Source organism: Pongo abelii, chromosome 1, assembly GCF_028885655.2.
Source record: "Pongo abelii isolate AG06213 chromosome 1, NHGRI_mPonAbe1-v2.0_pri, whole genome shotgun sequence".
Classification (NCBI taxonomy): domain Eukaryota; kingdom Metazoa; phylum Chordata; class Mammalia; order Primates; family Hominidae; genus Pongo; species Pongo abelii.
The window spans coordinates 146,729,596-146,741,882 of NC_071985.2; the positions used below are offsets into that span (position 1 = coordinate 146,729,596).

The following is a 12,287-nucleotide window of genomic DNA, read 5'->3' on the forward strand; positions in this document are numbered from 1 at the left end:
ATAAATGGAAACTTAAGATTCAAGAAGAGAGATCTCACGGGAGCATTGTGATTTCTCTACCCACCATTCCCCTGAACCTAGTCCCCTGCTCCTTAAGAGTACCCCAGTTAGCACTAAGGAAAGGGAAGGAAAGTTAAGCAAAGGATAGAGACAGGGACAGAAGAAGAGGGAGAGAAGAAAGAAAAACCCAAAGGACTGCTGCTCAGTTGAGATGACATCAAAGCAATTCCTATAATTGATAAGAAGAAATTTTTTGTTAGACAAATTGCATTTCTGTCAATGTTTCTAAAAGGACAAGGGAAAAGCTTAGGAAAAGGAAGACAAACAAGATCCATCTCTGGGACTCCATGCTCAAGTTCCTGTAATGTCTTCAGTAGCACTTTTGGCAGTGGTGGTGAATTCATTTACAGTGAAATGCTGTCATAGAGGCAGGCAAAAAATTAGTGTTTTCTATATTATTTAAAAGAAGCAGAAGAGAACAGTGTGCTTTATAGACATTCAAAAGATTTGTACTGATGTTGGAATTTTAAGGAAAAGAAACTATGGTTAGAAATGAAAATGATATTTGGTCCCCTAGGAATTTACAACTTTGAGGGAGAAAATAAATACATATGTAAGCAAGGAAGTGAAAGAGTAGGTGGGAATATGAAACTATCCAAGGCAGTATGTTCAAGCACTGGTGCTCTGGTGTAGGCTGTTTCTAAATTCCAGCATATAGTTTATGACAGTTCATCCTGCTGAGACTCCTAAGGCTGAAGGCAGAGAGAATGTTAAGGAACAATTTCTGGTCTAGACCAGGCCTTCCAGCCCACCTCCCGTACTTCATCCGATAAGTCAACCCTATCCAGTCTTAACATATATAACATTTTGATACTCAGATCTCACCCTGAGTTGGGATCCCAGACCTCACCTAGGACTCAGAGAAAATAAAGGTGTCTTTCCCCAACACATCTGAGACAAGGAGAAATACCAAGGTGGAAGATTCAAAAGAAGTCAAGAAACAGGCAGGGGAACTCAGAGGAAAAAGTCTCTGAGGAAATGTCAGTAAGAGTCCAAATCTGGGGTGTGGGGCAGGTAACAGAGAGAGCCAAGAGTTTAGAACTAGAATGGTGAGAGCAAGCACAGTTAGGCAAGGATCAAAAGGGAGGTGAGAGTGGTTGCTGAGAAGCTTGAACATCTGTTAACATTTGCAGCTTGATTTTATGGGTTTGTGTGGGTGTGTTAGCCTGGCTTAAAAGTATCAGGGGTGGGGCAGCCACTTGGCACAGCCCAAAACCACATGGACCTCCAATGGTGGAGCTGAGAGACAAGGCTGGAAAAGACTTGTGGGACTGCTCACTCCTTAGGACTATGCACCAGCAGCAGGTGAAGACATTTTAAAACAGGAAGAACTAAGCCATACCATTTCTCATGTGAGAAGAAAAGGGAAAAAAGGAGTATTTGGTGTAACAATGTGAATGTGGGCCCTGACGTTGTGTTTAAACTGCTCCATTTACGAAGCTTTGTGACTTTGTGCAAATAACTTGAAATTTCTGAGCCTAAATTTTTTCACCTTTAAGATTGAGATTTTAATACGCAACTCACAGGTATTGATATTGTTACATATAAAATAATATTACATATACATGTAAATATATTTACACATGAATTGATTGTATAGTGCCAGAACATAATAGATGCTCAATCATTGGCAGTCCTTCTTCCTTTCTTGTTATTGTCATGTTCCTTGATGAATGATTAAATTAGTAATTGATTACTTATCAGCAGGTACTATTTACGTAAAACGTAAGTAAACTATGGACTTTAGTTAACAATAGTGTATTAATATTAGTCATCAATTGTAATAAAAGCATAACTAATGTAAGGTACTTATAATAGGAAAAAACTCTATGGGGAGAGAAGGGGGAGTTTATGGAAACTCTGCACTTTCCACTCGATTTTCTATAAACCTAAAACTTCTCTAAAAAGTAAAGTCTATTAATTTTTAAAAATTTTTTAAATCTTCATCTGCACTGCCTTGTGCAGGTGAAGATAAAGAAGTGAAAGATATGATCTCTACTTCCTAGAATTCTACAGTTTAATTAAAAACACAGATATTCATAGGAGAAGAACTAGTTTGTGGAGATAAGACATACCTTTTTAAGAGGTTAAACCAGGATTTCACAACAACAGCACAATTGACACATTGGACCACATAATTCTTTGTCATTAGGGCTGTCCAGTGGATTTTAGGATGTTAACCAACAAGTCTCCAGATTTTGCCATGTTTCTCTTGGGAGGCAAAATTTCTCCTAGATGAGAATCCCTTGGTTAAATAAGAAATCTTCTTCTTTCTTCTTTCAGCCCCACTTTCCATTGATCTATCAGCCAGTCCTGTAGTGTCTGGCCTTTTCTTACCTTTGATTATTTTTTCACTATGGGATATGCCCTGCAACATATCCTTCACCACAACCAAGTCTCCATCATCTATTGTCTGGACCACATAGGTAGACTGCTAAATCACCCTACCTGATCTCACTGCTTCTGCATTATCTTCTTCAATGTATTCTTCATACAGGAGCCAGCGATCTTTAAAAAAATAAATAAATCCAAAGCATATGAATCCTCCTATTTCAACCATCTTATGCTGAGATTCTCCACTTAGGCAGCACCTTAGTGGGGATTAAACTCCAGCCTTTATCTCCCCAGCACAATGTGGCAGCTGAAGCCTCTGGTTAGCAATTTACCCTTTATCTCCTGCTTTTTTTCTGAGTTTCTTGGAGCCTTTCCCTGTACATGCACAGCTTAGCAATCATCCAGTACTTTGAGGGGAAACTGCACAAGACTTTTGGGTTTGCTTTCCTGCAATTCTCACCTCCCTGGGATTTTGCCTTTCAAGAAATAAATAAATAAATAAATAAAAATAAGAAAATAAAAGCCAAGGTGAATATGAAGCTGTGTTTCACTTCTCTCAGGAATCATAGCCCCTCAAGTCCTATCAGAGTTGGTTACTCTCTAATGCCTGGAAACTGTTGTTTTGTATGCTTCATTTAGCTGTTGAAGTTATTTTCAGTGACAGATTGCTCAAATTCAAGCTATTCCATCATGTTTGGTACCAGAAGTCTTTACATTGAGATTTTTAAAAATCTCCCAGGTGATCCTAAAGTGTAGCCAAGATTGAGAACTGCTTCAAGTGGTTTACCACTGCCTTTAGATTTAACAATTTGCAACAATTTTCCTTGACCTATAAGTCCTGCAAACCCCAGGGACTTCGCTGCCTTATTCACCGCTATATCTATATCATCTGGAACAGTATCTGGCACATAGTTAGTTGAATTAGATATAGTATAAAAATTAATCTGCAGTATAAAAATTAATATAAAAGCCATCACAAAGAAATATCCCAATTTAAGGACAAATGAGGAGGAGCATAAAGAATGCAATAACAGCTTAGAGAAATGAAAAGATGAGTATGGTCTATTATTAACAATAAGAAGATTTCCAAATTAAAAAATAAATTAGTGCCACATCTCTCTATATGAGTCTAAGCTTCAAGGTTTTTATCTAATTGCACTGGCTTTAAGTAGAAAATGAGGTCAATGGAGTATGAAGAATGGTTTTTGGTGATGTCATAAAATGTGTGTGTTGTGTTCAATACTTCCCTCCTGGGGTCAACAACCTCAGAGAGACCTTGCAAGAAAATGATTTTAGCTAAGGAGTCAGAAAACTCCAAAGAATATGGTTGGCAGTTTTAGACTTAGAAACATCGCAGATTAGAGGAACCAGCTGGCCCAGCATTTGAATTTGCTAAAGTGTGAACTTAAATCAAAGCCAGATGAAATGGTAAAAACAAAACAAAACTTGCTGTCAGGATCTCAGAGTTTAAAGACATTAAGGAGGCTGGGTGCAGTGGCTCACACCTGTAATCCCAATACTTTGGGAGGCTGAGGTGGGTGGATCATTTGAGATTAAGAATTTGAGACCAGCCCGGACAACAGGGTAAAACCCCGTCTCTACTTAAAAATACAAAAATTAGCCAGGCATGGTGGTGCACACCTGTAATCCCAGCTATATGGAGGCTGAGATAGGAGAGTTGCATGAATCTGGGGTAGGGGTGTTCGCGGGGGCAGAGGTTGCAGTGAACCGACATCGCACCACTGCACTCCAGCCTGGATGACAGAGCGAGACTCTGTCTCAAAAAAAAAAAAAAAAAAAAGGGAGATTAAGGAAAACAAGGACAGCATTATGCTCTGTTAATATAAGTTCCTGCAACTTGAATTGACATTGGCCTAAGAAAAAGAGGAATAGCATATTTTTCTCCACTTATCTGAGGCCTGCATTGGCCCCAAATGCCTTGTGTCTCTTCTTGGGGTCTTGGAAAACAGAGGGTTTTCCAGGTTGCTTTAGTACCTCAGAGTGACTAATACAGGGAAGGCCAGTGAAATGTCTTGGTGTCCCTACTATTCCTGTTAAGATAATATTTCTATAGTATAAATTCCTCCTCCATGAAATTTTTAGTAAAGTCTCATATGATCACAAACACACACTTGCAATACAATCTAAAAAGCTGGGGTGGGGCTGCCTAGCTTTCTGTAGAGCTGGTTACTTATAGCTCAAAGGTTAGATGTTACAAATTGAAATAAAAACATCTGGTAGGTATGCTAGATAGTTTTATTATTTCAACTGTGGTATGTAGGGATTTGGTAAAAATAATAGTGGGGCTAACTCATAGGGAACTGTGTTTTCCTGAGGACCTTGGAAGCTGAATCCCAGGGATGACCCAGCTCAGTATAACCCTTGTCCATTAGGAAGCTGACACTTCTGGGCTTTTATCCTAGCACAATACATATTGGGCATATGCCTTTAAAATGAGACCTCTCGCCTCGAGAAACCACAATAGTGATAGGCTGAATGCACTGCCTCTGAACCTAAAAACAGTTGTGTTAGTGTTCTAGAGGTACTGTAACAAAGTACCACAAACTGCGCCGTTTAAAACAACAGAAATGTAAAGTCTCACAGTTCCGAAGGCTAAGATTCCAAAATCAAGTTGTTGGCAGGTCCATGCTCCCTCTGAAACCCACAGGGGAATCCTTCTTTGCCTCTTCCTTGCTTCTAGTAGTTTGCTGTCATCTTTTGCATTCCTTGGCTTGCAGCCATGCAATTCCGATCTCTGCCATTATCAAGTGGCATTCTCCCTGTGGGTATATCTTCTTAGAAGGACTAGTCTCCCATTAACCTAAGGGCATACTCTACTCCAGTATGACCTCATCTTGACCAATGACATCTGCCATGACCCTATTTTCCCAGTACACTCACATTCAGAGGTATTAGTGGTTAGGTCTTCAACTTATCTTTCTTGTGGGGAACACAGCTCAACCCATAATAGCACTCATGTGAGTGATCATATCAACCACACTAGAGCTAAGAAGAAGAAAACTATTTCCTCAGTGACAGACCCTCATTCTCTATTAATGATATTCTACTGGAGTGGACACAAACAGCTGCATGAAACATATCTCATTCTCTCTGCAGGGTTCTCTGCTTCTCTTTTCCCCACAATTGGTCTCTCTTTGTTTAATCATGTGGAAAAGAGCCATATACCATTCAGTGGTGATAGTGCAAAGCTTTTGACTAAAAGAAAGCCTCTACTGATATTTATGGAGAGTTATTGACCATTCACTTGGGCTTGATGTTTGCTACTGCTTTCAAGGACTCAAGCTGAAGGATGCAACTCTACTATTTTCTGAGCTAGCCTTACAGTGGAAATCAGAAGGTATCTGCCTTTTTTCTTCTTTAAATCTGCCCTTCCAATCTGTTTGCCAAGGATGTCTCCTCTTGATAGAAGCCATTCACACTTCACATACCAGCCAGTTGACTATGGCTCTGAGGTTATTAGAGAGATGGGAGAGAAAGAAACTGCCAGACTTACCTAAAAAAAAAAGACCACTAAGGTCTTAGAAAAGAGCATCTATGCCCAGAAGTCCCTCAGCACTGGTAAATGTTTCAAGTTTGAGGAGATTAGAAGCAAACATCCAGTTCATAGCACTGTTATTAACCAGGATTTCCTCAAGAGTAACAACCAGCTGTGTATGAAATTGTTAGGAACACCAGAGGAGGATATTTACATAACAGTAGTGCTGAATTTGCATATGTCCACTCAAATTGTATCAGCTGTTCTAAGACAGCTTTAGAAGTTAAAACTGTCTTACAGGCATACTTCGTTTTATTGTACTTTGCTTTGTTGCTCTTCACAAATAATGATTTTTTTTTTTTTTTTTTTTTTTTTTAATTTGAAGTTTTGTGGCAACTCTGCATTGAGCAAGTCAGAGAAAGTATTTTAGGCCCTTGGTGAGTAAGAAAGTATAAATCATCATCTTGTTGATATTTGTGTATTGACTGAATGAACTTGTTGAAATGATTTTAAGCTTAAGGGATGGTTCTAAATATGAATATAGATCACATTCAAACAGGTAGTATGCATGAATGTTGCATGAAATAGAGAGCTATCACTAGGCTTAAAATGCTGCAGAATTATTGTGTTCCAAGGAGAGAATCAGTGTTTATTTTCTCTGTTTCTCTGCTTTCAGTTTTAATTTTCCTGTTTCTCACAGATATTGAGCATGGAACATGTGCTTGACAGAGAGAGCATCATGACATTTCAAGTCTGCTAAACTCTCCATCCTGGGTAGAATTTTCTAGAGTTTACCCAAATATCAAACATGTGATAAATGCTTTATCAGACTTTTGACAGTCTTTCCATCTCTCCTCCCTGCCCTACTTTTACCTCACTCCACCCCACTGAGTAACCCAAGCTCCATTGGAAGGAAAACATGAGCTGGATAAAGGCTGATTTGGTTCCGGACTGTTCCAGGATCACCTTTTCTGAAACACTTCCTGGTCCATTCAGAGGGAACTTATGGGGTTGGGTGAAGTTTTCAAACCCCAATTTGCCTTTGTCAAGTGGAGACAAGCTCTTTTAGGAAACCAAGCCAGTCTCACCCTGAATTAGTCTATATTAAACTGTACCACAGAGCCCTCTTGCCTCTGGAGCTGCCTCCGCGTTGGCCTTCCATGACTTTCTAACCTACCTCTCTTGCACTGCCTGGACTATGTTTTCAGCCCTTATGCTCAGGAGGTACAAATGCCTTTTGTATAAAAAGCTGTAAAAAGGCAGCTCGGGTGTCACTTGTCATTATTTTCACAAGGAGAATTCTGGCCCTCACTGAAGCTGTGGGTTTGACAATTTCCCAGGATTTCTCACAATCACTTTTTCTTTTTCTTCCACAGCTTAACACTACTCTGCTCCCTTTTCGGCCTTGCTGTTACATTCATTAGGAACTGTGTTGCCACAGTTGCTTTTTCTATTTTTGATATTTGCTTAGGCTAAAATATCAGACTTGTTCTGGCATGATGCTGGCCCAAATTAGAGAGAAAGGCAACACAGTAGTCAGGAATAGAATCTCAAATCTTCAAAATTCTGCGAATCCGCCAAGTTTAACATTTCTGTGAGAGTGAATGAGCAGGTTCCATATTTGTGAGTTTGGGAAGAAAGTAAAAATTTCCCCTCTGGATCCATGATCAGTTTTCATTTTTCTAGTGTGTTTGATGTACCATGCCAGTTGCTGTGGGCACAAGATGAACAAGGCATCATCCCTGTCCCCAGGGGCTCACTGCCCCTCAAGATGTCAGGTTCAGTGTATGCCAGCTCAACCACAGGAAATCCCAGTCCCCAGGCTGTGCCCACACTGTTTGATAAACTGAATCCTGAGCATATGTAACTTAGAATATGCCTCATGTTCCGCCCTCTGCAATGAACTGTTAGCCCTTTCAAGGTAGAAGCAAGACCTCCTGGGATTTTCCAGTATCTAGGACCCTACATGAAATCATTCCTATCTGACAGACACTGGGTTGCACTTAAGAGTTTGTAAAATATTCCTATAATATTCCTATAATTAGCAACATCTGTAATATGGTCAGGACAGCTGCTATCATCCACTTTACTGATAACAAAACTGAGACTGAGATCACACGGCTCAGGCAGCCATGGTCAGGCAACAAAAAAAGCAGTTGTAGAGCTGGAACCAGAGCTGAAGTCTTGACAATTTCTCCTGTTTTTCTTGCCACAATTTACTCAAACCCAGTAATCTGATAGTAGTCATCTAAAACCATTCATAACATTCTCATATATCTTTATGATGGACAGATAGGAGAAAATACTAGTTTAATCAACTTGCTACTGATATACTGAAAATAATATCTCTACCTGAAATCCTTGTTTTAGAACAAGATGAGAACAAGGCAAAAAAAAAGAAGAAAAAAATGTAAGGTGATGTAACTTCATAGTTAAGCTACTTTGGGCAAGTTGCTAAATTTACTAAACTTCCATTTCTTCACCTGTCAATGGGAATAACATTAGTATCTACTTCATATATAGTAAATGCCCAACAAATGTTAGCTATAATTATTGCTATCATAATTATAATTGTAATTATACTAAAACAAACAAAATCAAATCTTAAGCAACTCTGGCTAGTTTGGGATGTCCTGAGCCTTCTTGAGAAAACTGTTAGATTGGTGCAAAACTAATTGAGGTTTTTGCCATTAAAAGTTACTTTGCCATTACTTTTAATGGCAGAAACCAAAATTACTTTTGCACCAACCAATAGAAGTCAAGTCTTGGGTCCTTTCACTTTGAAAGGGCATTTTCCTAGATGGCATTGCTTTTGAGGAATTCAGGAAAGAAGAGGAAGGTGGAGATGAGGAAAGAAAAAGAAAATTAGCAATAGATTTACTCAATCAGACTAATTTCCTTTTCAAGGCCCTATCGTCTCGTGGTGTCTTAGCAAAGTGACATGTTTAGATATTTTCTTGCAAAAGAAAATGGGTACCTTCCTAGAGAAGTGGATGCTGAGATAGAGGCTACGAAGCTGGCAACTGTGATTTAAAGAGAGTTTAGGAGTTTAACCTTGGTGTGGTTCAAGATCTCCCAGGACATGTTCTGGGAGTGAAATACAGAACTCTAAACAATGGTACTGGTAATTGACATTGAACATAACTCATAGACATCCATGAAATTTATAGCTTAATGAGCCTCATACACATATGCTAAAGGAAGATAAAGTGAGACAAAGCTAAATGGGAAAAAATCCAAATTAATATTCCTCTGAAATTATTTTTGGATTATAGAATTCAAATATGAAAAAGCTGCAAGCCTTTAAAAAAGCAACTACTGATTACTTACGAAATTATTTTGTATAGTTTTTCCTAATTAAGAGATGCAAACAAATTGGAAGAATTTTGTATTTTCAGATAGGGATATTTGACCTGCACTATGCAGAAGGGGTGGGGATACTATGGTTTTGAAAGGGCCTAAGAGCATTCATTTACATGTTGCAATTATGTTCCAGTTTGGTGCAGAAGTCCATCCCCAAGGAGCTACCTACAGTATCAGAGGGTCAAAGTTTATTTTGGATTGAATAAAGATGAGGCATGTGAGAAGCTTACACATACAAACTTTTTTTAATGCGGGAACCACAGTCTTTTCCATTTCCTCTTTAAAACTGAAGACTGGGAAATTCATCAAGGAGACAAATTCATTCATTTTAAACATGTTATATAACTCAGGATTGTTAGATCAGGAAATGAAATGGAAAAGCCATTTCTGCCATCAGGCTTGTAGCAGTCTGTGGTGGCATTTTACTATTTAATGTATGTTGTTGGGGACCATTAGCCTCATGTAGCTTTACATCAAAAACTTTAATCTGACCACTTGTACTTGTTATATATGGATATTTACAAACTTGTTTCATAACTTCTTATAGAAATTCGTAGCTTATATCAAGTTATACAAATGGTCTAGTCACTGGCATACATTATTCAATGCTTGCAAAGTTTATACTTTTAATTATGCTAAGATATTTTCCTGAAGAAATCAAACATATGTTTGCCTGTTTCCTTTTCACATTCATTACTTACAGCATCTAGAAACTTCCAAAAGTATTTTTATGCCATACAAGGAGGTTATTTATGTGAAGAGGCATCCAGTTCAATTAGCTCTAATCCCATTAAATTATGCAGCTACTTCTTTATGCCTTATTATACATATGCTATGCTATAATGACAGATGCCTCATTTGTATAAGCTGATGCATTCATTATTTTGGTTTCAATTACGCTTTCATGAATAAACTGTACAAAAGTCACGCTATTTCCCTTTTGTTTCTCATGTTTCCCATTGACCCTACTCCTCCAACCCCTTTTGAGAGATGAAAGTCAAAATGCATACATATAGAATACAACACTGTTCCAATTTGTTTGAATTCTTAAGTGAAAACAGTCACTCTGGAGTTCACCATAAAGTGAGGCAAAATCCCAAAATAAGCTTTGGCTTATTCACCAGGAAATTCCTATGGAAGAAAGTCTAATATCTGTGACTTTAGGTTGTGAATAGGACACAACCCTTCTCAGAGTGGCTGAAGCAAGATTCTTAGAATACAGTAGATAGTCAATATATATGGTTGGTGAACTGAACCATTGGTGTCACCTGGGAGTTCTGACTAATTACAACAGAGATAGCAGGTTTAGGGAAAAACCTAAAAATTTCATGGGACATTATAGCATGAGGATGTTGGTGGCATCCCATGAATTCACTTTGAAGAAGGGAGAAAGATGACTGGAAGAGATAGAGAATTATTTCAAAATTTTTTCATTTGATAGTGAATGTCTAAATTTATAATGTTTCATTTATAAAACATTTCATATATAATATGTAACAGCAGTAGTTGAGACTATAGACTATATTTAAATTCTCAATGTTAGAGGAAACACCACCACCATTTCACCATTAAGTGTAATGTTTGCAATAAGTTTATTGGTAAACAACCTTTTATCAAATTAAGAAAGTTTGTATTTCTAGCTTCTAACAGTATTTATCATGAATGAATATTAAATTTTATCAAAATTTTAAATATGAATTATAAAGATAATCATATGCTTTTTTTGTCTTTTGTTCTATTAATGTGGTAAATTACTTAGATTTTGAATGTTAAATCAATCTTGAATTCTATAAATCTAATTCGATCAAAATGTATGATCCTTTTTATAGACTATTGGATTCTGTTTGCCAGTATTCTGTTTAGGATTTTTGTCTTAATGTCAAGAGTGAGATTGGACTGTACTTTTTTTCTTGCAATGTCACTGTCAGGTTTTGGTGACAAGTTTGTGTGCTGGCTTCAAGCAGACTCTTCTTGTGCTCCTCCTGGCCTTAAAGAAGTAGCCTATCAAGAAGTAAATTCTCTGCATAGAAAGGAAATATGGGTAGCCTCTAGGGACTAAAAGTGGCCACCAGCAAAAAACTAAAGCCTCAGTCCAGCAACTGCAAAGAAATTAATTCTTCCAACAACCTGTGGGAGCTTGGAAGTGGTTCTTTCCCTAGTCAACCTTCCAGATGAGAACATAGCCTAGATGATAACCCTGATTGCAGCCTTGTAAGACCCTGAACAGAAGACCCAGATCAGTTAACCCTGGTCTCCCGTCCCACAGAAACCATAAGATAATAAACATAAATTGTTTTAAGCATCTAAATTTGTGGTAATTTGTTATGTAGCAATAGAAAACTGATACATTTCTTGTTTTTTAAACATGTTCCATCAATATTTGAGCACTTCCTTACCTTATGACCAACAGGATATTCCTGGCTCAGCTTGTACTTTCTCTGAATAAACACGGGATTAATCATTTTTCCAAGGATCTCTGCTACCTTTTGGAGGAGAATGGAATTTAGAAAACAAGGCCTGAGTGCTAGGTGTGTCAATACTCTTAGAGTGTTTTGTTCTTAGGCCTTCCCATTGGATAGAGCTAGGGGATATGTGTGTGTGTTCGTGTGTGTGTGTGTGTACTCAAATTTACATCTATATTTATATCAATCTCTATACACTGCAAAACATAAGTTCTTACTGAAACCGTGCATTCTAACCCAGTACCACAGGGTTTATTCCAGTTTTCTTTCTTTCTATATTTGTAGCTCTCTTCTCTGATAGGAGAAACCTGACTCCTATTATTCTCAATATGTTTACTTACTTGATAAATTCTTTCTGTATGTAACAATCTTCCATCATCTTCATTATCTCCCTTGCTTCACAGATTGCTTCCTCATCCTGTTCAGTCTCTACCGATGCCCTGCTATCCTCAAAGGCAGCTAGCTACCTTGCTAGGCCCCATGTAATGGATTATGAACTAAATTATCCAAGAAAGAAGGAAGGTCTAGTTATTTTTAATTAAGCACCAGAGATTGTACATAAAAATCTATAG

At 38.0% G+C, this 12,287-nt stretch overlaps 1 long non-coding RNA gene across 1 annotated transcript; it reads left to right on the top strand.

Annotated features, from left to right (window-relative positions):
- Positions 1-5,477: 5,477 nt before the first annotated feature.
- Positions 5,478-11,993, top strand: LOC129050226 (uncharacterized). Its single transcript, XR_008513830.1, has 3 exons — positions 5,478-5,752; positions 6,276-6,327; positions 8,261-11,993. It is a non-coding gene; the product is annotated as an uncharacterized LOC129050226 (long non-coding RNA).
- The last annotated feature ends 294 nt before the right edge of the window (positions 11,994-12,287 follow it).